Here is a 24,496-nt window from a genome sequence, read left to right on the forward strand (position 1 = left end):
CGACCTCCATGATCTAAACCCATGCTGATAATTTACAAAGAAATTGGTATTATCAAGATGGGAACAAATCTTAGTGTAAATTATGTGTTCAAGTGTCACACAGGAAACGCTAGTTAAAGACATTGGTCTGTAATTTGAGACGCAGTTCCTCAGTCCTTTCTTATGAATTGGAACTACATTCCCTATTTTCCATTCATGGGGGAGTTCAGTTGTGGCCAGAGATTTTGTGAACCATACGGATAAATAATAAGATATGATGTCTGCACAAGGTTTAAGAACAAAGTTAGGTATTCCATCAGGGCCAGGAGCAGAATGGTGCTTTAGCTTTCGCAGAAGAATAAAAATACCAGACCTACTAATCGTAATGTCAGGCATTGTCTCAGAAATGGTACCCGTAGTAACTGGAGTAAGCCTGGTGCTAAGTCCGAAACAACAAAGGTGAAATACTGGTTAAAACAGTTAAAACAGGTTGCCTTATCTGCATCACTAGTAAGAATGTTACCTTCATCTGTTATCGGAGGGATTCCGACCTCGTATTTGTAATTTGCATTAATTAAATGCCACAGATTTTTTGGATTACTTGCAATTTTCGGTCCAAGTGAAACAAAGAACTCTTTTTTTTGACATTTTGAGTTTAGACTCTATTTCCGCACTCAACTGCTCAAGTCTCAGAAAAGCAGGAGAGTTAGTCTGGTCTCTTTTGGTTCTAAGCATACGATTTCTTTTGTTAATAAGTGTCTTTATTTCTTTCGTGAACCATGGCTTAGACCTTCTGCGTTTTACCGAAAGTATTTGGTAAGGTATATAAGTATCAATTAAGCTCAGAACCTTATCTTTGAAGTCGGACCACAATTCATCTACATTTCGGCTAGCGCTAATCTGAACAAAGCTGTCAAGTTCACATTGTAGGGCTATCATAATCTGCTCTTTCAAAGTTGCAGACTTTTCGAGGCCGCGGCACAGGAATGATATATGTTTTGAACTTACAAAGCGGGCTACTACAATGTCATGATCGCTTATTCCAGGCAAAACCGAGAGAGACTCGAGCAATGAAGGGGAGCTTGAAAACAATAGATCAAGAATAGAACTCGTCCGTCTTTGTCGGCTGGTCGGAGTTGCCACAAATTAAAAAATACCATGTGTCGAGACAAGATCATTAAAGGCGTAGGACAAAGACGAGGAGAGCGCTGGTAATTTATTCTGCCGCTGAACATCAGGCATGTTAAAGTCTCCTCCGATGAGGAAATAATCAGTTGTGACTTTCAGCAAAACATTCGAAAGGGCATTGAGGGAATGGAAGTCATTACTAGGCGGGCGATAAAAAGCTCTGATAGTAAAAAGGTATTCATGATTTTCAAGCATCAGTTTACACCACACCGATTCACATTTGATATCACCAGTAGTGACCGCAAAGCTTGCTATATTTTGCCTTACGAGCAAGAACACGCCTCCTTCATATGTGTTTCTATATTTTCGGTAAGATACATATTCAGAAGGAAACACTTCAGCGCTGGAAATTGTTTCATCTAACCATGATTCGCAGCCGACAACAACATCCATGTTCGAAGAAGGTATTAAAGTAGCGAGTTCATCAGTTTTATTCTTTACATTTCGACAATTGATAAGCATGACACTAATGCCTGCCTGATGAGAGGAAAAATGGGGGTTAGAGTTGGTACGAGCATCACATGCAGGTTGACGCGGTCGAGATTAATTGCGTGCTACTTTTTTTGTAAAATCACAATATCTGAGCTAGCATCGTAGACATAACTTCTACCATCAATGACAAGTTTGTTGCGCCACAATTTATAAGATAAATCTTGAACACTTGCAAATTCAAGCAGCTTTTTGCGGGCAAGACGAAGAGGGGGTGAAAGGTTTTCGCGAACATAAAAGTCAGTATATTTAGGCTTGTAACACAAACAAAGAATAGTATATTTGTCTTTAAATCTGGCAAAATGCACAATAATGGGGCGACTTTTGGCCTCTCGGAAGGAGCCAACCCTGTGAGCACAATTTATGTTAACTGGGTCGATTGAGATACCAAGTTTAGTAGCACAAAGTGAGACAACAGCCTCTTCCGATTCCTTCCACATCTCAGATACGTTATCTTTGAAACCAAAAAAGAGAAGATTGTTCTTTCGAAGTCTGTTTTCGGCATCATTAAGGGTAGCCTTCAAGGTCGCTGTTTCGGTAGACGGGACTTGCGTAGTGTCGCCAATTGAATTCACATTAACACATTGCTCCAGTACTTTGACTCTCTCCGAAAGGCCTTTTATTTCTTCATCAGTAGAACTTTGTCTATTGCGTATTTCCTCAAGGTCCGATAGAATCTACACCTGGCCCAATTTAATTCTACATATGGCTCGTAGAACCATTGAAAGATCTAGAGTGTCTGTCTGCGTACAGGAATCACACGCAACTGGGGGGCCAGCATTTAACTCGACATCATCTGATAAGAAAATGAGCAATTTGGAAAGGTAAACATTGTACACAAGCAGCGCAGAGTACTCAGCGAAGGAGTATAACCATTTTTTAACATGAAAGAGCTCAATGGGGCACGACACTGCGAAAATGCAAGGATTGGACGTCTTAATGCAAAGAGAATTCTGACGGTAACTAACCTGTACGAAAAGCACAAGCTCATGGGGCGACGAGCAGTGTCGTGTCCCAATGGAAATGCTGGTGGCGGGTGTTTAAATACGGCCGCAACAGTTCCAGATCGCCAGATGTGAATTCCGCTGTATTCCATCTTTGGCATGAAGACTGGGCTTCTTTTTTATTTTTTATTTTTTTTTTTGGGGGGGGGGGGGCAGAGAGGCGTGCAGTTTTAGGCTTGCATGGTCCAGCAGATAAGGCGATGAAGGGCAGTCAATGAAATCACTCGCATGTCATGAACAGGTAGCGAAGATTACCTGTACGAAAAGCACAAGCAAGCGCATGGTGCGACGAGTAGTGCCTTGTGCCCTTTGTGAATGAAACAGACTTCGAATTTTTAGGTGTATAGTTGTATTCAAACAAATGAGTTTCAGAACATTTTAAAATTGCTATAAATTCACTTCCATTATTAAAGTTGTGCTTCACAAATGAGCTTCAGCGGCACAATGCGTTAGCATTTCTCCAGTTACATGTCAGTGGTACACTTAGCTCCCAAAATGCATGACAAGCAATAAAATTTAATACTGAAGTCTACAGCATGAACATGCATATTAAGCGCCCCACCGAATTTTCTAGCAGTGCAGAAAATTTTTCTTTACTAGTGCCTTTAGAGGCGCTACCTGCCCTGTGTTTCTGTAGTCTGAGTAGCTCTCGGAATTTTAAATAAGAAGCTTTGCTGGCATGGCCACCTGCATGAGCACAAGCTAGGAAACCACTTATAGCATACTAGACAAAGACGTGCACCCTTCAGCATTTCTCCCATTCTCACTGCTGTATAAAAATACGGTCCTTTGTCAGTTTTCTCTTTTGTCAAGCTAATTTGCACGTGTTACTGAAACCTGGTATTACGAGCCGAAACTATAGCACTCGTTATGTGCTGTCGATACTGTACTGAACATGCTTGCACACTGTTGTATTCTGGTTTGGTTTCAAATTGTTTAACATAGCAAAGCGGAGGAGAGGAGGAACACCGTAGTGAAGGAATAGCAGTTTCATTAAGAGAATGGATACAGACAACATTTATGTTTGTCATAGACTATGGTGAATAATGATCATCCGCAATTAGCACTACGAGACATTTGTGCTACTGTAGATATGCGTTTATACAGGGGGCTCAGAGAGACTCACCCGCTATGATGGACCCTGTGGAACACAATCAGGTGTGATCAGCGCCAAGAGAGTGGGCAGCTTCATTTTCGGGCACACCATAGCTCCGGTACATGCCAGTAGCAGACATGGGGATGATTTTTATACTGCACTACATGCAGTCTTCACCTTGTGCCGCCTGTATTCACCGACACACTGATAATGTTAACAACACCTTCCCTATGTGCTCACTGGCCTCATACATTGGACGAGAGAGCCTGAGCAACTTTCGAATGGCATGATGCTGCTGAATTATGCTAACAATTACAGAACTTGAAAGACCAACGTGATAGACAGGTCAAGTCCACCGCATGTTTCATTAGGCAGGCGCCAGCGCACTGAGTAGAAGGTGACTCGCCCAACCAACTCGCCCATCAGTTCGTGCTTTTGTGTACAGTGTATCTCAAGAAAATCACTCATTCAGAATGACACTTTTCGTCCCTATATAGCACCACACAATCAATGTGGCGCTTCTTGGAGGGAACTCAACCCATTGAAAATTACGCTACGTTTGCTCATTTTACCACGTAATGATCACAGCAGATAAGATCATGAATGAAACGCTGAAGCAGATTTTGCCGTGGTCACTGCTACATCAGAAGGCGATCTAGGCTGAGCGGGCTACAAAGTATGCACTACAAGATCAGGAATGAAACTCCCAAACAGCTTTCCCTGTATTCACTGCTATATCTCAATGGCAATGAGCACCAAGTCAGACATATGACACACACACCACTTAGTTAATCACAGCAGATGAAAAAAAAGAATATTGAAGCAGCTTTTGCCGCGGCCACTGCTACATCAGTAGGCGATATTTGCTGAGCGAGCTACAAGGTAGGCACTGCTGAGTTTCACAGCAAATTAGAGCAGTGTTTTTTTTTCTTCAACATTTTCAACAGTAGCAATGTCAGCAGTGAGACAATGGAGCTCCAATACTTGTAGGAAGGACACTGGTGAATAGGTGCTGGCTCTACAAGTCTTCACGTGGGTGAATACTTGGGCTTGTTGGTACATGATCGAAGGGAACAAAATGTAGCGCACCAAGACAAGGACAGAGAAAGAAGACACACACAGCGCTAACTTCCAAATGAATTCCGTAGTCTGGCTGACAAGCCGCTGGCACTCTCGAAGCTTCTTCCCTGCTGTGGATGGACTTGACCTTTGGTAAACAAGAAGGTGAAGGTATTCCCTGTGGAGGCGAGCTAGCCGAAACGACTCAGCCTTCAGAATCTTGCAAACTCTAATGCCATGACCTTGCGATGGGATGAACCCACCGAAGATCCACCTCACTTCATCCGGAAGCACTTTGTTCCGACAGCAAAACGAGAGTGTCCGAGCACGACTGGTGGCCACAGCAATGATAGCTACGGTAGACGAAATATCCACAAAACACGCAAAAGGGCCCGTTGTACTAGAAATGTAATTCAGAAGGGTGGATACTTGGGCTTGTTGGTACATGATCGAAGGGAACAAAATGTAGCGCACCAAGACAGTTAGCGCTGTGGGTGTCTTCTTTCTCTGTCCTTGTCTTGGTGCGCTACATTTTGTTCCCTTCTTCACGTGGCTCTACTACCGGCGCATCACTTTCGGAACCCATGTCATCATCATCGAAATGGATGATGATCGGCTGGACATGTGCACTGTCACTTGTGTCTTCCGTAAACTTTTTTTCGATATCGATGACATGCCTGACAGCATTTGCCCAGTGTTCTGCTGTCACATTAGAGGTTTTCTCTCTACAAAGACCCTCTACATCTTCAAGCTTAAATGGGGCATTCCTGGCTACCATAGAGCGCTTCATCTGAGCCCGTATGAGCTGCATTGGATTGACCTCGCAGTGGTAGGATGAAAGCCGCAGCACAACGCACCCTACCCTTTCGGCTGTGCTGTCAACACGATACTTCATGTATTGGTGCTTTACAGAAGCAATAAGATTCAGGAGCTCCTTTTCCGTATTTTCTGTTGCCAAGTAATCCCTTTCTATGTGAGCCAGTCCTGCACTACTTCCTTGCGAGGGGTCGTAGCCACTGCTGCTTTCAAATGCTAGTAAGGCGAAGCATTGTCCATTACAATAACACTACGTTGTGGCAAGTTCTCCAAGACAGCATGAAACAACCTCTCTAAGCGTGTGCCGCACATCTCCTCGTGGTAGTCGCCGGTCTTTTTACCGTGAAAGACGTCCAAGCAACCGTCGACGAAGCCATTTTCGTTGCCGATATGCGTCATGATAAGGCGCTGCCCCTTTCCTGACGGCTGCTTCAGGCTCGTCCTCAGACCACGCATGAATGCGTTGCGGTGGGAAGCAACAGTCGTGTCTATCCACACAGTCGAGAAGGTGTGTCCTGCGTTCACCCACGTTACGTTCAGGAAAAAATATTCTCCGGCCTTCCTTCCTGTACATCAAGATGTCATGCAGGTATCTTCGCTGCCAGTCGACGATGTCATCCTGCTCAATCAGCCGCGAGTTCCGGCCCCTCATATCTCACTCTTGAATCTTATACCATGAAGCAGTCGGAGCACAGTCCATGGCTTACGGGGAGTAACGTCCCCGCTAGCGTTGAAACTGGCGGCAATCTTCCTCACAGTTGGGATCGCATTACGGTAAAAAAAAAAAGCAATGTACACAAGACCGCAATGCGCACTTCGTGAAGTCGTCATACACCTCCGTGCGTCGTCTCTTGCCGGCGCTTCGTGTCTGATTCCGGGACGGCGTTGTAACTTTTCCATCGTTTTTCCTCCACTTCCTTTTCGACATCCATCACCAACGCCACGCTGACTCCAAGGATGTCATTCAATACCGCGCACATTTCTTCCACGCTACGCTCCTGGTGCTGATACCTCAAGCTAACCTACGCATTTCGGATCATCTCCCGTCCGCAACGGCAAATGATACGGCCGCTCTTATTCTTCTCGTACCGCGTGCGAGGCGTGGACTTTAACTCTCCACAATCCTCACTCGAGAAGGATCAAACGCATTCCGATGCCAACTCGTAGGGCTCCATGGCGTAAAGGAGATGCAGTGAAGCGCCGATCAACAAAGCGGTTTTATGGAAACTGTACTGTGCTGAAATTCGCCTTCAAAATTCGGCGTCTTACCTGTTGTAGGGCATCGACTCTTGAAGCCGAGATTCGATCCCGCATCGTTGAGCACAGTAGTCGAGCGCTATAACCACTGCGCCACCCCAGCGGGTGTCTTGTGATTTGTTTATGTTGATGGGTGTACTTAGTTTGTGGAATAGCCGAATGATGCATCGTCAAACTGAATCACCGAGATCATCGAAGTCTTTACTCGAAAAGCAGTGCACTTCAATGCGGGGAGTCTGTGATGCCTTGTAAGAGCCGCCTAATCGGCTAGCCTTTTTCGATGCTTGGGTGTGCCTGCCGGAATTTCGACACTTCTCATGGTGGACAGTTGCTGGGTTAAAAACAACCTGCTGAATTGTTGCCATACAGCTTTAGATATTTGTCAGTTCAGAGAAAGCGTGCTGCGCCTTGCGCTATCTTTGTGTTAATGGGAGTGTTTAGTCAAGTTTTGGAATGTAATAACAAAACAGGAGAGTTACGATCGGTTTCTCAGGAGCACGGCGTGGAGCAGTCAGTACGCTCGGCTGGAAATCGGAGGGGCAGTGGTTCAATTCCCTGTGGAGACGGGTTTTGTTTCTTCAATTTCATGTGGCGGACGCTCCCACGGAACATTTCAAATGATCAGACAGTAACGTTACCATTTTAAGGCTTTCGCCTTATTATTTAAAAGCAGAGAGAATGGTACCGGCTGCCATAGTTAAAGTCGCCACCAGTCGCTTTATCGCGATACGTTAAAGGTGCCACTTATCAGAAAACCCGGCGTCGCCGTTGTCGGTGTTGTGACCGGAAAAGCAGGAGCATGGCACTTGAACTGATCTGCTAGCTAGACAGTGGCATGGCCGCACACTAATAGGATTTCCTGACGTTACGTTTGGCAACAACTGCCAGCTGGGGCCTGTTCTTTCATAAGGAGGGTGATATCAGAACCGATCTGCCAGGACCTTTTCATTGTGAGGTGGAGGTTGTTGCTGACTAAAGGTGGGATTAGCCTCGCAGGTTCTGGCGGCAATTGCTCCACCGTAATGCCACCTAAATAATAAACAGTGTTAACAAGTCAGTCACACATTATCACACTTTATAGGTAATACACTCTAATCCTGGTAACCTATAAGCTACTTATATAAGAGTTACAAGCAATAACTGCGTCTAAAATGAACGTTATACATCAAAAGCGTTTCGAAAAGTTTTGATCAGTCTTGGCCAGTGCATAGGTCACAACAACTCACGAAGGGCGTTTTATAAGTTATTTACAAAAGAACTGCGTTGTAACCCATACAAAAAAATACTAAAAAAGCTTTTTGTGATTATGTAACTGACTGATAAAACTAACCTCTCCGATTACGGCAACCTATAATCGGCGTGGCGATCCTACCGAAATAAAAATATTACTGGTAATTTGTTTTTCAAGGAAACTGTGGGCTTTTCCTGCCATGCCATGCCAATCCATAAGACGAGGAGGGCGGTGGGGCTGTTTACTATCTGTCGCAATCGTTTTCCATATACATTTGCATGCGCGGGTATTCTTTTTGTGCCCACTTCTGCAAGTAAAAAAGTTTGTAACCATGGGGATGGAAAGAGAGGTTTGTTCTTGTGTGCTACGACGCGTTACACGTTTTAGATGATAGTTCCAGCAGCATCAGCTCGGACCATCATCTTTATCGAGAAAGCACAGAGCAGTTGCATAATTCTAGGGCTAAGTATCATGAAACTTTAATCCCGGTTTATATGACGCTGCAAGCAGTTTTCTTCGAGATAGTCACACTGTGGTACACTGACGGACAGCATGAGATGCATGGATATTTTTAAACAAGAAAAGAAAGAATTCAAGCTCGTCAATAATTCTTTGCGTTGCCATGTATTAGTGCTGAAGTGTGCACAGCTATACTGAAGTGCTGCAGTATAGCTGTGCAGTTTTGGTTTCTGGTGTGGTGACAGCTCTCGGTGGCATATCCTTGGTATTTATATGTCTGGTGAGATCAGGGCACGCCTGGAGTCACACTCACCATGGTCTTATCACCACGATGAAAATCGCAATATGAGCTTCGCAGGTGGTTCCACCTAGTATCGAATAACGGTGGCCGGTAGATCTGTACCAAACTTATATATTGCTACCTGGCAGTTTGAGGTTGCGCTTGAAAGACGAAGAAGTTGTAGACTCTCGTGCGGTTAGGCTAGATAGGACTGTGGACTCTTGAGCCTGTGTCTCTGTGTTACCGTTTCCCGTGAACCCCTCTCTTGACTGTGTGTCTCTGCCCCTGTTGCCGTTTCCCATAAATCCCTGTCTTTGTGACAGTTTTGGTGGAGGTGCTTGGTATTTGACCTCTTAATGTCACACACCCCTCCGCGAACAAACGACACCTAGCTTTTGCCCGTGGACACGCCAGTTCATCGCGTCAGCCGGAGGAACCTGGGCGTTCCTTCCGAACATGGGTCCTTAGAGTCCCAAAACTATCACGAAGACAGGGATTTATGGGAAACGGCAACAGGGGCAGAGACACACAGTCAAGACAGGGGTTCACAGGAAACGGTAACACAGAAACACAGGCTCAAAAGTCCACAGTCCTAGCTAGCCGAAGCGCACGAGAGTCTACAACTTCTTCGTCTTTCAAGCGCTACCTCAAACCGCCAGGTGGCATTATTCCCCCCTCGAAAAAACAAACTGTTGCGTGATGACTGAAAAGGAGAGTAATAGGCAGTTGGCTTTACCCCTCACATTTTTCTCGAAGTACTGGCGATTAACAGTAAAGAAGAGATGCAGTGCCGAGCATACGTGCTCTAATTGTTTGGTGATATTTGGTTATTAATTACACAAAACATAAGCGGAAACTATTTGACCAAAGAAATGGATGTCTTTATTTCTGCTCAGGTATTTTGTTTTTATTTATGGACAGCACAAAGGTCTTTTATAAAATGTGTCAAAATTGGCTCAGGGGGCGCTTTTTGTTTACTTGGCAGGTCTTTATCTAAAAAGAAAGCTCTTGACACAGCACGAGTAATTTTGCTTCATGTTTAATGCAAACGTACCTATCAAACAGCTTCAGCTCATATTTATATGATGTACCAATAAATAGAAATGATCGCACTGATTACAAAAGAACAACGAACGTTGCGCGGTTATGAAAACAAAAATTATTGTCCTCATTACCTAAACTCTGTTCACATATGCTCCTCTGCATCAGGTTTCACAATCATTAATACCCTTTGAGGGTTTTTGCCGTACATGTACGGTGGCGGTATTCCGTCCGGCAAGGTTTTTGCCGTACCGGTACGGTTTCAATCCTTTGTTTGAAATCTCGCGCCATAATGACGATGCATGCTCACTGGGAAGTGCTGCCACCTCCTAGGGCTTACCAGAAGTGCTTAAGCAATATTGCGCTGCCTTCTTGCGCAGATAAACGGAAGTGATTCTTTGTTGCAGGGTATCGCCCGGTCTGTGGCAACGCCACCGCCCTATCGCGGTTTCGGTTTCGCGACGTGATTGCAACGTAGGCGCGAAATTTGATTTCTATCTTCGTGGGCGCTTCTGTGAAGGGGATAAACACAACTGATTCTTAGCTGCAGCTTGTGGCCAAGTCTGCGGCAAGGCCCTTGCATGCTTTCGGTTACCTCCCCCTCCCCGCCCCCCCATGATCGCAATGGAGGCGCGTAAAACTTGATTTTTATCTTTATGACCACTCCCAGTGCAGCGGCCGCAGAAACCGATTTCCATATTTATTGGGGCTGCTGTTAGCTTGTTTATCATCGACGCTCATGAGGTATTCCTGCTCTCTTTGTGGTTTCCTGAGGTTCCGGAGTTTGCAGTGTGGAGCAGCTTTGACTCCAAATAACGGTTCCTAATATTTTTCTACAAGTTTTCCTTGACTTAACTCATATTGAACTTTCAAGATCCGAAATAAAGTAAATTGACCATCTGGGATAGTTTTTTTTTTTCAAAACAATTCGACCCTAAAAGGGTTAAAACGCATGGCATACGTTTGTTGCATCCGTATTTACGACCCGTCGAGACTCTAAAGCAGGTATGCGGGAAGGATTGGACCTTAGCTTCTTCAAAAAAGCCTCAAGTAGCGAAGAGTTGCCAGTGGCACGGAGCACATCAGTTTCGAGACCATGTGGGCATCAGAGCGTTCATGAGCATGGGGCTACAGAGAAGGTGTGTGTGTACAGTGTACACCAGCAGCTCATCTGAAGGGACGGCGCAGGACAGTTCGTGATATATGTCATTGCCAGATAGCTGCGCCCTTCTACGTCGTCTCGCCTCAAGCGCTGGATTTTCGTCTCGTACGACGCCGGTAGCAGAGATGACGGGGTGCCGAAGAAACGCTGCCACGTGGAAAGGCATGAACTACAGCAGGGGGGAGGGATGCTGTGGTCGCGTTACAAACAACTCACACCGGACCGGCGACCGTTTGGGCCTGCTCCGCAGCGCGCCTAGCCAGAGCAAATTTCCAGCTGTTTCTTATCTAAGAACGAGGTGGGGGGGGGGGTGGGGAGAATAACTGGGAAGACAGGTAAGTTCGTCAATATGCGTCATCTCATTTCACGAGAGGACGAAGGAACAGAAACCAAGATAGCTGTGTAGGCAGCAAGGACGTGTTTGGCGTCGTGCGCGGGCGGTGCACTGAAAATCACTGTGGCTGCCCGTCATATATTGCTTCGACGACATCGAAAATGAAGTGCGAATACTGCGGACACTGCCCGGCAGCACACGAGAGGATAAATGAGATCGGTGAGTATCTTTACGTGGGATTTGTCCTCATGGTTACTTACGTAGTTTTATACTATAGCACGCTTGTTTGTACGTGAACAAAGGAGTGAAATTGAGCGTTACTATGCGCAGCGTTTTCCAGCGCCTTCCGTCCTAGCGTATAGTGCGTGTTTTGCCTGTGTCTGTCCTCAATTTCAAAGTCTCTGTAAGGATTTCTATTGGTTCAAGGCGCACGGGCTCGTTTCATGAAATGCTAAAATTTACATTCATATCTGAAATTGAAAGGACAATTGTCTAATTTGCATCTCGTGCTTCCAACATATCCCTACAAACTCCGCATAATGAGAGATCGAGTGGTGAAACGAGCGTATGGAAAACTTTCTCGCCTGTATGACACAACGATGCCCATTACAGCACTATTAAACGTTGTCATATGATAGCCGCTTATTCATTTCTACATCAAGGACCCCTTCCCTTTCATTTTTTGTTTGTAGATGACATTGCCGTTAGGCGAAGTCGAAGTGAAAGCTCCTCATAATCAATACTTTCATGGACAGAGCGTTTGGTTTTGCTGGGAGCTAGAATGAAGTCATCTGAGTGTCATGTGGTGGTATGCAGAGCGATCATTTATTTGTCTTTTCATCTATTGCATTAGGAACTTTGCTTTCTCGCAAATTCTTTTTCTGGTACAAACCATAATGCTGCTGGGCGAAATTATTCCTAGAGTCTTTGTTTCTGCATGCGTGAGGAAGTTTCTGATTTTTGTCAAGAAGGTTTTGTAAGACTGTGGAGCCTGCAGCGAAGATTTTTTAGTAATCTTTACAGAGCCAAAACCAGGTTCGTACTCAGTATGTATATCGTTTTCAAGCATTGAGGTTAAATAAAACAGGTTGTGCATCACAATATTTGTTTCTTTTTTACACGAAAACTGTATAAATTTGAAGCACATGTTTCCCTACTGTTCAGTACACCTAGAATAAACTTGCACCGGTCAGAGTTATTTGTTAAACTTTAACCCGCCGTATTGACTCAGTGGTTAGGGCATGGGACCTCGGCTACTGAGCTGTAGGTCTTAGGTTCGAACACGGCGGCAGCAGCAGCGTATTGAAGGTGGTGAAACGTAAATGCGTCATTGTGGTCTGCTATGTCAGTACACGCTGACCCCAAGTGGCAATATTATTCCTGAACTCTCCATTGTATCGGCACCTATTCTTTCACTCTCATCTTCCTCGCCTCATACAGCGCGCCTTGGGTGAGATGTGAGGCAATGACTGTCCCATTTCGTTACCTCAAAAGGAGACAATGTTCTTTGAGATGTTTGTTATGACGTGCATTTAACAAGGCAGCGTATTAAATTTTCGCGTTATTTTCAGGTTTTGCACAGTTATTTAGATTGGTTGAAAAGGTCGTTTCAGTTTCTTTTTGAGTTGCATGTACAGGAAGACAATACTTTACTAGCAATTAGTCTCGTTCTGGGTGTCAAGCTTTGTCTGCTTCCATGATTACTGCTGGTAATCTTTTTAGTGATGAACTGTTCATTTTCGCAGTTTGCGCTGACGGGGCATGTCTAATTCCACAGTTACTCTATTAAATGTATCAGAGCTGCTGTGGGTCCACAAGTGTACATCATGCAATTTCAGCGCTAAATAAACCAAGGAATAGCTGGGTAGCCACTTTGAAAAACCATAACAGGTCACCTAGCAAGAGGTGACTGCGTGCAGCTAGGCAAAGCTCAGCGTTCGCACGAGACTCATTGTAAATACGTCTGTGTGCACAAATGCATAAACTGAAAGAAAAAAAAATGATAGTTAACATGTAACCTGTAACCTGTAACATGTAACTTTTAAATCTTACCGTCGTCTGTGAATATTTTGCATGTTACGTTGCGACCTACAGTTTGTCTAGTAAGACAAACTGTAGGTCGCAACATAACATGTAAAATATTCACAGCTGACGGTAAGAATGAGGATTACCGCTAAACCTCTAATTTTCTCAAAATGAAGGTCAAAGATGAAGGTCACGCAGTAACCTGCATCTAATTCGTGGCCAACAGTAGAGTTAAAGGTACAGCGTAACCGCTAAAACGTATATGGAATGTTGTAACTTTAAAAATTATAGGTGCACAAATTTCTGAAAGTGTGCTCCTATAGTAAATGCTACCAGGATTAGATAGTCACCACTTCTGTCTCCGTCACACACAATCACACATAAGTCATAAGCCAGTTACACATATACGTAAAAAGTAACAGTCGCTACTTCTGTCGCCATCTAGATTTCAGGTCTGAGTGCTGCAGAAAAGTGCCGCAGGGGTGTGTGAGTCAGGCACTACATCTAGGCCACACAGGCACTTTCATAAGGCTTGGTTACCTTTATATATCTCCGCTGGTAGCCTAAGCTACCGCGTCATACCCTCACGGACGGAATGCTGTTGCATTAAAAAATAATGCGGCAGATGTATCCTTTTTTCACTCATGACTTCTCCTTGCGTTCAATAGTTTCGCCGAACAGTGCTGTACCACGTGCATCAAGTTCGCGACAAGCGTATTTGTTATGCCGAAAAGCTGTCTTGAAATTGATGCTCGTGGGTATCGTAAATTTCTTACCCGATCAAAGATTGCTTCTTTGGAATTCTGATGTCGCTGTGCGCTGCGGTCTCCATTTTCGACTGAAAAATTTTAACCCTTAAGAGGTGGCAGGTTAATCTATTGTGAAGTAATAGTTCTCTAGGGTGCTCTGCAACTTTTCTAATGTCCACAGGTGTAATAGCCCTTAACTCCTAAACTGGCTATAGTCGTTCTAGCGGGTCCCCAAAGGCATGGTTAAGCTCTAGCTCCGGCGCACTTATAAACACTGTGTAAGACGCCCTGCATATATCCGTTGCCACGCAAGTACTACGCAATGTTCGCACTACGCAGCCGACGAAATTGCAGCGGTGGTAATTAATCTTGTACAGACGACTGACCTTGGCCGTAATTGCAGGGCTGAAACAACAACGTGACTTCATAGAGCCAGACTGCCGCCAGACTGGCAGGAAGCAGCGGAGAGGAGGTACGGGTTCATTGCCACCGCTCTCATCGGAGGAGTCGCTTCGGCTGGAAAAGTACGTACTTTTGTGGAGGGCACGCCGGGGCAAAACAGCGCCAAAAGGTAATTCGCGTACGCGCGCGACAAAGGTGCCCATTTTGAAGAAATCAGCAGTGGACGCTTCAAAACCAAGGAAAGTATTCCCAGAATTCCGCTGATATCGTGGCAATAATTTATTCCGAAGCTTTTTTATTATTATGAGACCTTCAGTGGTTATGTGTCGATGGCGTTCTCACAGTCGCTGTCAACACGCGTAGCAGGCTCAGCCCTAAGGCAAAAACGGCTTCGTAGAAAAAATAAGGTCCAACCGCCATGGCCTCTACGTCGCCGAATACAAACTGTAGCATTCCGCTACATCTTGCCTTGCAGTGCGCGGTGTCTCGTTTACACATAAAGGCTTGGAAGTGTTACATGGCGAGCTTCAAGCTACTTGTAATTACACATTGCGGTAAGATAAAGAAGCACCCATGCATTAACGTCTACAAGATACGCATGCAGTCATCTGGAACTCATGGCTGCGCGCCCGGTTTTGTCCTTGTCTCCCCTTGCGCTGCGAGCGAAAAAATCGAAAGCATGACGCAACCCGCGGAATAATTACTCTTGCATCAGGGCGATCTCACGAGCAAATCTCCAAGATTCAGTTTGCGCCCCACGGTGACCTCCCCTCTCCCCCCCCCCCCCCCCACACACACACACACGTAGCTCGGTATGCATCACGAATCGACTCTCCACCCATCCGCCCCTATCCCTCTTGTTGGCCTAGCGGCAAGAAAGGGTAGTGGGAGCTCTGGAATGCAGCAGACGAGGCGTTTTCTACGAAGCCGGCAAGCGCCACTTGGGCGGTGCGTTATGTGCGAGCGCTAGCTTCTTTGCCGGAGAGGCGAACTAGATGAATAATAGGAGGAAAACAAAAATAGAGAATCATAGGTGGCAACGATGTGCAGGAGCATGCAGGACGTGGAGGTTACTGGCCGACTGGCCTTTGCCACATCTACCTCGGAGAGAACTGCGGCGGTGACGGCGACGAAGCTAGTGAATCTTTTGAAAGCGAAGAGGCCCTTATAGACGAAAAGGAGGATAATTTTGCGGACAGGCACAGCTGGCCCGGGGAGCGATGTTAATAAAAGTGCACCAAAATAAAGCAGCTAACGGAGACAGAAAGCGAAAGTTGGTAATCGTGGGCCCAAACAGACTACAGGGCGCAAGGCATCCATGTCTGCCTGAAATAAAAGAAGCACTGGCTGCCTGCTGTTCCGCAGACGCGGAAAGCAAGTGGCTGACTTACACGCATGCACACGCTTAACTGCGCACACTCCAGCCGCTGAATAGAAATGATGTCAGAATCCGTAAAATGTATGTAACTTCAAGAATGCCTTAATAAGTCAAATGAGAACATTTTTCATCTGAACATTTACTGACCGTTTAATATCTTTTCGGTTATATATACAGTTAATGGCCCCTGTCGAAAAGCTGCAAGAGTACAGAGGTTCTCGGGGGGCAGAAGATTCAGAGCGAAATACCATGTGCATATTCACTACGAACATATATATATAGAGTAGGAAGTTATTTAGCACGGAGACATCTAAAATATGCGCCCATGATGAAAGCAAATTTCAGGCCAGACTAGTAGTTAACAAACAACGACCATGCATATAACGTGACTTAAACTATAGTAAAAACATCGATTACTATGATACCTAGGTAAAGAAAACAAAGATTGAGCGACAGTAATGCAATATAGCTTCAAGTCCTTAATGGACACTGGTAATATATTTGGGTTCTTTATGCTATATAAATTCGGTGCGTACGCTGAAGTGAAGCACAGGCTGCGTTTGCTGTGTAACGTCTTCGTTCGAGGAATGAACCATGTTTGTGAGCTCCTGGTGTGCTAGCGTTTTATGAGGCTTAAAAGAGCATAGGCGCCAGAATTCGGTTGCATTTTAGTTTTGGTTAATGATGCGTAAGACATTCTTGTATATAGACAACCATTTAGTTTCAGCCTAAGAGCTGTAAATAATGTATGCATGAATTTTCCTTATTTACCTCTTTTGGTTTCGCTTTCAGCGGGTGAGCGCGCTGGCTGTGATTTCAATGCCATGGTTACGGGAAGGATGATGGATTAAGGCCGATCCCCAAGCAAACATTCTTCTTTTTCTAAAAGTACTTGCGGTTGGGCTAGTTGGTTTCCGTTCATAGTTATATAAATTTAAGAAATTAAAAATTTATCTCTCGACAGTCTCCTTTACATTCCACCATAACACCAAACAAGAATCAGTACAAGGGAGGCCATTGACATAAAAAAAAATGGTTAGGGTTTATAGTTCATGCCGTTTAACGTGACAAAGCGACTTACGTTATAAGGGCCGTGGTATAGTAGAAGGTTTTGTAAATTTCGGCTGCTTGGGGTTCTTTAACCTGCACTGACATAGCGCAGTACACGTCATTAAAAAGCGGCCGCGGCAGCCGGGATTCGATTCCGCATCCCTGGGCACAGCAGTCGACCATCCTTAGCACTGCACTGCCGCGGTGGGTCTGGTACCAAAAAAAGGTTAGGGAATTTTTTGTGTTTACGAATGTGAATAGATAAGCTAATCTTGAAGATAATGCATTGGGAAGTGGAAGAAAACGACACATAAAGCCAGTATGTTCGGAACCAATAGACGTCGAATTATACATCCAGGGCTCTACCAAGTGAGCTACGGCCAAGACTGTTAATCTCCTACTTTCTTAGGTGTTTATGTTGCGTGTAACCTATTCTGGATAGTGTTCACCAGCGCCACCCTCCTCCATAGCGGGAGGCGTGGAAGGTTCTGTGCTCCCGCGAGCGCCACGTGCAAATGCGATCTAACGGGAAGGTTGGGGGGTTGTGTGATAAACATTTCAAGCTGCCTCTGATATAAAGGCTTCCAGATTACATGCATTCGTTAGGGGTAATCATCAAGCAAATGCAGGTAAAATATCTGGCTTGTTACAATGTACATAATAAAAGGGCCAACAGCAATCTGAACGAATGAAAGTGCATAAGTAAGGCGATACGTAGAGAAAATGAAAATCTATTTTTGCTGTTAATTTCAGGCATCTATTTGAGCAACTAATAGCGTACGCATGCTTCACGATACATTACGTGACGCTTGGGTGTTTTGTGTGCGTTGTGTAGATCGATGTAGAACAAAAATGCCAAAACCTTTGTTGTGATCACTCTTTACTGATTGTTCCTGCTGTATTCACACACAAACTAGAATGTCTCTTCAGCCCATCACAACTTTCGGTTCCGCTGTTTCAAGAGATCAATGGGAAAGGGGTACACCGGAAGAACGCAGAAATACTCGCTGCGTGCCTCCTCATGCGTCTTGCATTGACATCCAGGCGCGCATGCTGCTGCCCTATACACTGGATGACACTGAAAGATAAGCACACACTGTTTAGACGCATGGCTGGAAAAAGAACTATAGTATATTTTCACAGACAATCCCGATGCGTGAATACAGTGAACGATTTGTGAGGGAGTCGGTAAAGTGTTACGACCTTATAGATTTCCACGAGGAAACAATAAGAAATATCCGATGCGCGCATTAATTGCAGCGGAATGTATGATACAAGCTGAAGCAATAGACCGTTTTCACGGTGAAGATGAAAATAGCCTCGAACCAGAGCGCGCAGCGTCACTCCTGCTTTCTGGTATTTGGGGACACCGTGATAGCAACGGGAGCAGCAGGGCATTCTACACAAAAAACGGACGCGCTACACAGTCATTTGCACACAAAGAACCTGGCATAGCTGAAAAGCTTCCAAGTTGCTCAGCTGATACGAGCGGTGCGCTACATTTTTACACATTTTTATATTTGGTACGTTTTTTACATATACTCTACATCTCTCCTTTCTTCTTTTAATCCATTTTTTCCTTCCCTCCTTGTTCGCTGCATTTCTGCCGGCCGCAGCTCAGCGAGTTACAAGTGCCGCTGTTAACAAAATCCTTCTTTTCACTTTGTTCCTTGAATAAACAAGAGGATAAAGAACGGAAGAAAAAAAATTTAACAGCGGTAGTATGCTTGAGTGTCGTTGTACACGATTCCATTTGCAATTCTTTCAATCGGGCGAAGACGAGCGGCCTCTGCAGTGTTACGGCTTGCAGCCTTTCGTGCGAGTTCCTAACACTGTAGAGGAGGGACGTAGAAAATGAAATACCCTCGCAATATGTAGCGATCAGGCAACAAGGGAATATCTTTCCGGCAAAAATTCACGAATGCCGTCCAGCCAAGAAAAGCTATTTCGCGCAGTGGCCATAAATTTGTGAAGGTATGAAAGAATGCGCATGTCCCGCTTGGAGAGAACGATGCCTAATAAATTTATTGTCAACTTATTGATTAGTTAAACAGTGCAATAATAATTTTTTCTGGAAATCAGCATCCGCAAGCTTTTGCTGGCGATAATAAATATGAGTGGGGTCATAAGAACAACAGCCATCACCTGAAATATGCAAAATTTGTGACAACTGATGGGCACTATAATTTTTTATAAAAACAACTTTGTCATTGTGGGACGTTATTCCGTAAAGTCGCTTTTCTATAAGGACCGATTCTCAATTTTTTGTTTCAATTCGCAGGATGCCTACATGACGGCAGGATCGTACGAAGGCCGCTGTAGCGGCCAGTCACAGAAATTCTAGGATAGCACCTCCAGCCTTCAGCGACAGTCACAGCCTCTCGGCGCACGCACCGACAGACCGGTGCCTGGGTCATGCAGTCCATGAGGAAATCCGATCGCCAAATAAGCAATGCTATACTGACGCTTGATGGCCGCAGCTTTTCAATCCAACAACAGTGGCATAGGGTAGGGTAATATGGATCCTACCGGGTAATGCAGCCCTATGAATACGAGCACAGGTGTGAGAACTCTACGCCGTAGCCGCTCAAGCAGTAGCTAAATAGAGGATATGGATGACTGGTGAGCGCAGCAAATGTAGCGCGATTGCCGTTGCTCCTGAAGACCATGAAACGGCTACATTCGCTTGTTTTCACTGCTTAAACTGTTGCAGTAACCCGTCTCTGTAAATTATTCAAAAATAGAAAGTAGATCGAAAGCAGCCCCGCATTGCTTGCTTCACCACCCTCGCGTCCAGATGTGCGCTGCTACTACATAAACGTTACACACTAGTTGTTATCAAAATTGTAGTCCTCGGCAGACCCAATCAGGCGCATAAATTGCAATCATTTCTGGCTGACTGGCTTGACTGCTGCTGAAAAGCCTTCTTCTTTCAGCAAGATACATTCCGAAAGCAAAAATTTGAAAGAAAAGCTCCGAGATGCCGATGTTCGCTACTCGTGTTCTGCTTCGCGGATTCGACCGCACATACCAGCATGGCGGTGTTTCTCAAGTTAGCCGCTAGGTGGGGCCACCTACACAAAATGGCCGCGCCCACGATAAAACAGGCCCCTGCTAAGCTTTTTTTCTCTTGCAATGTTCCTCTGTGCGGCATTAAATACCGTGGAGTTTCCAGTACTTCACTGGGTATAACCAACTGGTCCCAAGTGTCACCTTGCTTTGCACTTACACCAAGCGCCTATGTATAATCAAACTGGTCCCGAGTGCCACCTTGCTTTTTTTTTTGAAAGTCAAAGAGAAAGTTCATTAGATTGAACATATTTACAAAGTGCATAAAAATACAGACGAGGGTCCCATAGTCATAAGACTGCACCGGGACCCTCGATAGATCACTACAACAAAATAAATAATAACTGCAAAGTTAGCGAAAGGTTATAATATACAAAACATGGTAAATCAGTAGTTTTACAAAAAAAACAAAGGCACTAACACAGGAATTAGGCAAATTAGTATTTTTACGCAAAAATAAAGGCACTAACACAAGTATTAGACATAAAAAAATATAAAACATCACCAATTCAACAAATACTCCTTTAAGTTATTCTTAAATGTGGGCAAGGACATATAAGTTTTCAGCGCGTTAAAGGCAATGAGTTCCAGAATGAAATGGCTGCAAAAGATGTCGTCGTTTTTCCATAATTAGTACGAACTTTCGGGAGCAGTAAATTGTTGTTATTTGCTGCAAATTTTGTAGAGTTATAGTTCGAAAGTAGTAACGGATTAACCAACTGGAAATGCAAGCTGCCATTCAATAGCTTAAAGAACGCGATTACAAGGTGATACTGAAAGAGCTGGTGGACTGATAAGATATGATGTTCATATTGTTAAGAAGCGGCAAGCCTACATCTACATCTTGGTGGAGGTCGCGGGTTCGACACAATCTGACGCTGGATCTCCGCAGTGGCCGTCACCTCGGAACCGTCACGATGACAACCGACGCGGCTCCATCAACCTCCGCAACTCCAACTGTCGTCGTAGCCCACCCCCGTGACTCTGGCCCATCCTCCGGTACAGATGAGGTCGACGTCGAGGACTGGCTTTTGCTTTATGAGCGTGTTAGCCAGCACAACAGGTGGGACGCCACGCTGATGCTGGCCAATGTCATCTTCTACCTTACTGGCACGGCACGCATGTGGTTCGAAACACACGAAGGTATACCCTCTTGGGATGTTTGCAAACAAAAACTCCGTGACCTGTTCGGAAAACCGGTTGGCCGTCCACTCGCCGCCAAGAGGGACCTCGCCACACGTGCCCAGACATCTACCGAGCCTTATATTACGTATATACAAGACGTTCTGGCCCTCTGCAGAAAAGTCGACAAAGACATGACAGAACCTGATAAGGTGGGGCACATCCTCAATGTCATAGCCGACGATGCCTTCAATCTTCTACTCTGTCGGGACTGCTCTACGGTTGACTCCGTTCTGCAAGTTTGTCGACATTTCGAGCAGGCCAAACACAAACGCATTGCCATCGCTTCAATCGGCTCCCCAACACTGCCCTTAGCTCCACGTGCGAGGATCTGCCGACCCTAAGGCAGCCTTCCAACACTGAAAATGTGACCCGCATCGTGCGTCGTGAACTGGAAGCGCTCGCTCCTGCTGCATCCAACCCGCCCTCCTAGGACAGTAACCTAGCGACGATATCCCTCATTCAAGCCGTCGTTCGTCAAGAGGTTGCTAACTTGGGCGTTCCCTATAGCCACAACGTGGAACACCACAGTTCGAGCCCCATCCCTCCCATGGTCGCCCACGCTGCGCCCCGCAACACCTACACGCCACGCTACCGATACCGCAATCCTGGGAAGTGGCGCACCCCTGACGACAGGCCGACCTGTTTCACGTGCTCACGTGTTGGCCACATCTCTCGCCACTGCCGCAGCCGCTGGACATCACCACCTCGACGTTTTCCTTACGTTGACCGCTACTCCGATTACGGTCACCGCCGTTTCACGCCTCGTTATGAGCCGCCCCGCACCGATGCCACTCCGCCTCCTCCTGTGTCCAGTCGCTCTCCTTCGCCGCCAGCCCGCCGTTCCCGTTCACCTCTTCTTAGCCGCAGTTCCTCGCCGTCCTCTGCCGGCCGCTTCACGGGAAACTAGCCGATGCAGCTCCCGGAGGTGACGCTGCATTGGTACCCCGACCTGGAAATCCTCTGCCCATTTCTTCGCCCTGTAACCTCCTCTCCCTGCTCGTGGATGATGTTCCCGTCTCTGCCCTCATTGACACTGGTGTCCAAGTCTCGATCATGAGCTCATAATTTTGCCGCCGCCTCAAGAAAGTACAGACCCCCGCCGCTTCGCACACCGTTCGTGCTGCCGATGGCAGTACTGCTGCCGTCACTGGGCTGTGCACTGCCCGAATCACCCTTGGCGGTCATCACATCCCTGTTTTGTTCACCGTCCTCAACCAGTGCCCTCACAATGTGATCCTCGGCCTTGACTTTTTAACGGCCCACTCTGCCCTTATCGACTGTTGCAGCGGCCTTCTTCGTTTGGACCTACCTGTCTGCTCAGAACATCCTCCATCTACACCCCGCCTTCGCTCCACCGAGTTCGCTCGCCTGCCCCCTGACTCTGCTGTTTACCTACCTCTGTCACCTTTCCCGCCTGTGCCTGACGGTGACTATGTTGCTTGCCCTATCACCGAGGTCTTTCTTGACCGCAACGTCGTTCTTCCTCATCTCATTGTACGCGTTACACAGAACAACACCTACCTTCCTATCCTGAACTTCAGTTTGTCACCCCAAGTTCTCCCCGAAGGAATATCCCTTGCTACCTTGTCTCCTCTCACAGACTGCACCATTTGTGCACTCACTCCTGGCCCACATTCAAGCGTCCTTCCAACACCCGTACTCCCCACCACAATTACCGACCCTATTTCCGCAATGATTGCCTCTGACCTCAGCCCCGAACACGCTCAGGACCTGCACAACCTTGTGTTATGCTTCTCCGACATTTTTGACTTTGCTGCCGGTTCTCTGGGCCAAACATCAGTTGTGACTCACCGCATTGACACTGGCGATGCAAAACCTGTACATCGGAGGCATTATCGCGCGTCCATTTCTGAGCGCCAAGTCATCCAGCAGGAGGTCGACAAGGTGTTGGCCAACGATATCATCGAACCTTCGAACAGCCCCTGGGCTTCTCCTGTCGTGCTCGTTAGAAAAAAAGACAACAGTTGGCGCTTTTGCGTCGACTATCGACATCTGAACAAGATTACAAGGAAAGATGTTTACCCGCTGCCGCGAATAGACGATGTCTTGGACTGTTTACATGGAGCCCGCTACTTTTCCTCTATTGACCTTCGTAGCGGTTACTGGCAGATTTCTGTTGATGAACAAGACCGCGAGAAGACAGCTTTTGTCACACCCGATGGTCTTTACCAATTTAAGGTTATGCCTTTTGGACTTTGCAACGCCCCTGCTACGTTTGAACGAATGATGGACTCCTTACTCCGCGGCTTCAAATGGACGACTTGTCTATGTTACTTGGATGACGTGATTGTCTTCTCGCCCTCGTTCGAAAGCCATCTTCGTCGCCTTTCTTCAATCTTCGCACTTTTCCGCCGTGCCGGACTTCAACTGAACTCAAAGAAGTGCAGTTTTGGTCGCCGCGAACTTAAAGTGCTTGGCCATTTGGTGAATTCCACCGGCGTGCAACCCGATCCTGACAAAGTTCGTGCTGTGAGTGCTTTTCCATCTCCCCGTTCACCCCGTGATGTCCGCAGCTTTATAGGACTATGCTCTTATTTCCGCCGGTTCGTCCCAAACTTTGCCGCTGTTGCTCGTCCTCTCACCAATCTCCTGAAGAAAGGCGTTCCTTTCTCATGGGGACCAGAGCAGGCTAACGCATTCTCCACCCTCATCGCTGTTCTCACCAATCCTCCTGTGTTGGCCCATTTCAACCCGTCTGCCCCGACGGAACTTCGCACCGACGCCAGTGGCCACGGGATTGGTGCCATTCTTGCACAGCGACAACGCGGCCAACACTGCGTGATTGCCTACGCCAGTCGTCTCCTGTCATCAGCGGAACAGAACTATTCGATTACGGAACGGGAGTGCCTGGCTCTCGTCTGCGCCGTTGGAAAATTCAGACCCTACTTGTTTGGCCGACCATTCACTGTAATTACCGATCACCACGCCCTATGTTGGCTCTCTTCCCTCAAGGATCCTGCTGGCCGCCTCGGCCGCTGGGCACTGCGCTTGCAGGAGTATACCTTTTCCGTTGTATACAAATCAGGTCGGCTCCACCAGGATGCAGACTGTCTGTCCCGTTATCCCGTCGATCCCCCTTCCTCTACTGGCCACGAGTCGGACCCCTGTGTGTTCTCTATATCGGACTTTTCTCACATAGCCGACGAACAGCGCTTGGACCCAACCCTCAGTTCTCTTATCGACCGCCTCCGCACACACAGCCGTGACTCTTCCCTCGCCCTG

General features: G+C 46.3%; 2 long non-coding RNA genes across 2 annotated transcripts in view; one reads left to right on the plus strand and one right to left on the minus strand.

Annotated features, from left to right (window-relative positions):
- The first annotated feature begins 11,385 nt into the window (after window positions 1–11,385).
- The window catches only part of LOC146209249 (uncharacterized), a 61,676-nt gene continuing 48,565 nt past the window's right edge, over window positions 11,386–24,496 (plus strand). Inside the window, exons 1-2 of the long non-coding RNA XR_014706113.1 lie at window positions 11,386–11,614; window positions 14,573–14,693. This is a non-coding gene — a long non-coding RNA (uncharacterized LOC146209249). The remainder of the gene's footprint in view (window positions 11,615–14,572; window positions 14,694–24,496) is intronic.
- LOC146209250 (uncharacterized) overlaps window positions 17,861–24,496 on the minus strand; it is a 32,611-nt gene continuing 25,975 nt past the window's right edge. Inside the window, exon 3 of the long non-coding RNA XR_014703422.1 lies at window positions 17,861–18,077. This is a non-coding gene — a long non-coding RNA (uncharacterized LOC146209250). The remainder of the gene's footprint in view (window positions 18,078–24,496) is intronic.

This window comes from Amblyomma maculatum, chromosome 1 (assembly GCF_055883805.1).
Source record: "Amblyomma maculatum isolate TAMU_Amacu chromosome 1, ASM5588380v1, whole genome shotgun sequence".
Taxonomy (NCBI): domain Eukaryota; kingdom Metazoa; phylum Arthropoda; class Arachnida; order Ixodida; family Ixodidae; genus Amblyomma; species Amblyomma maculatum.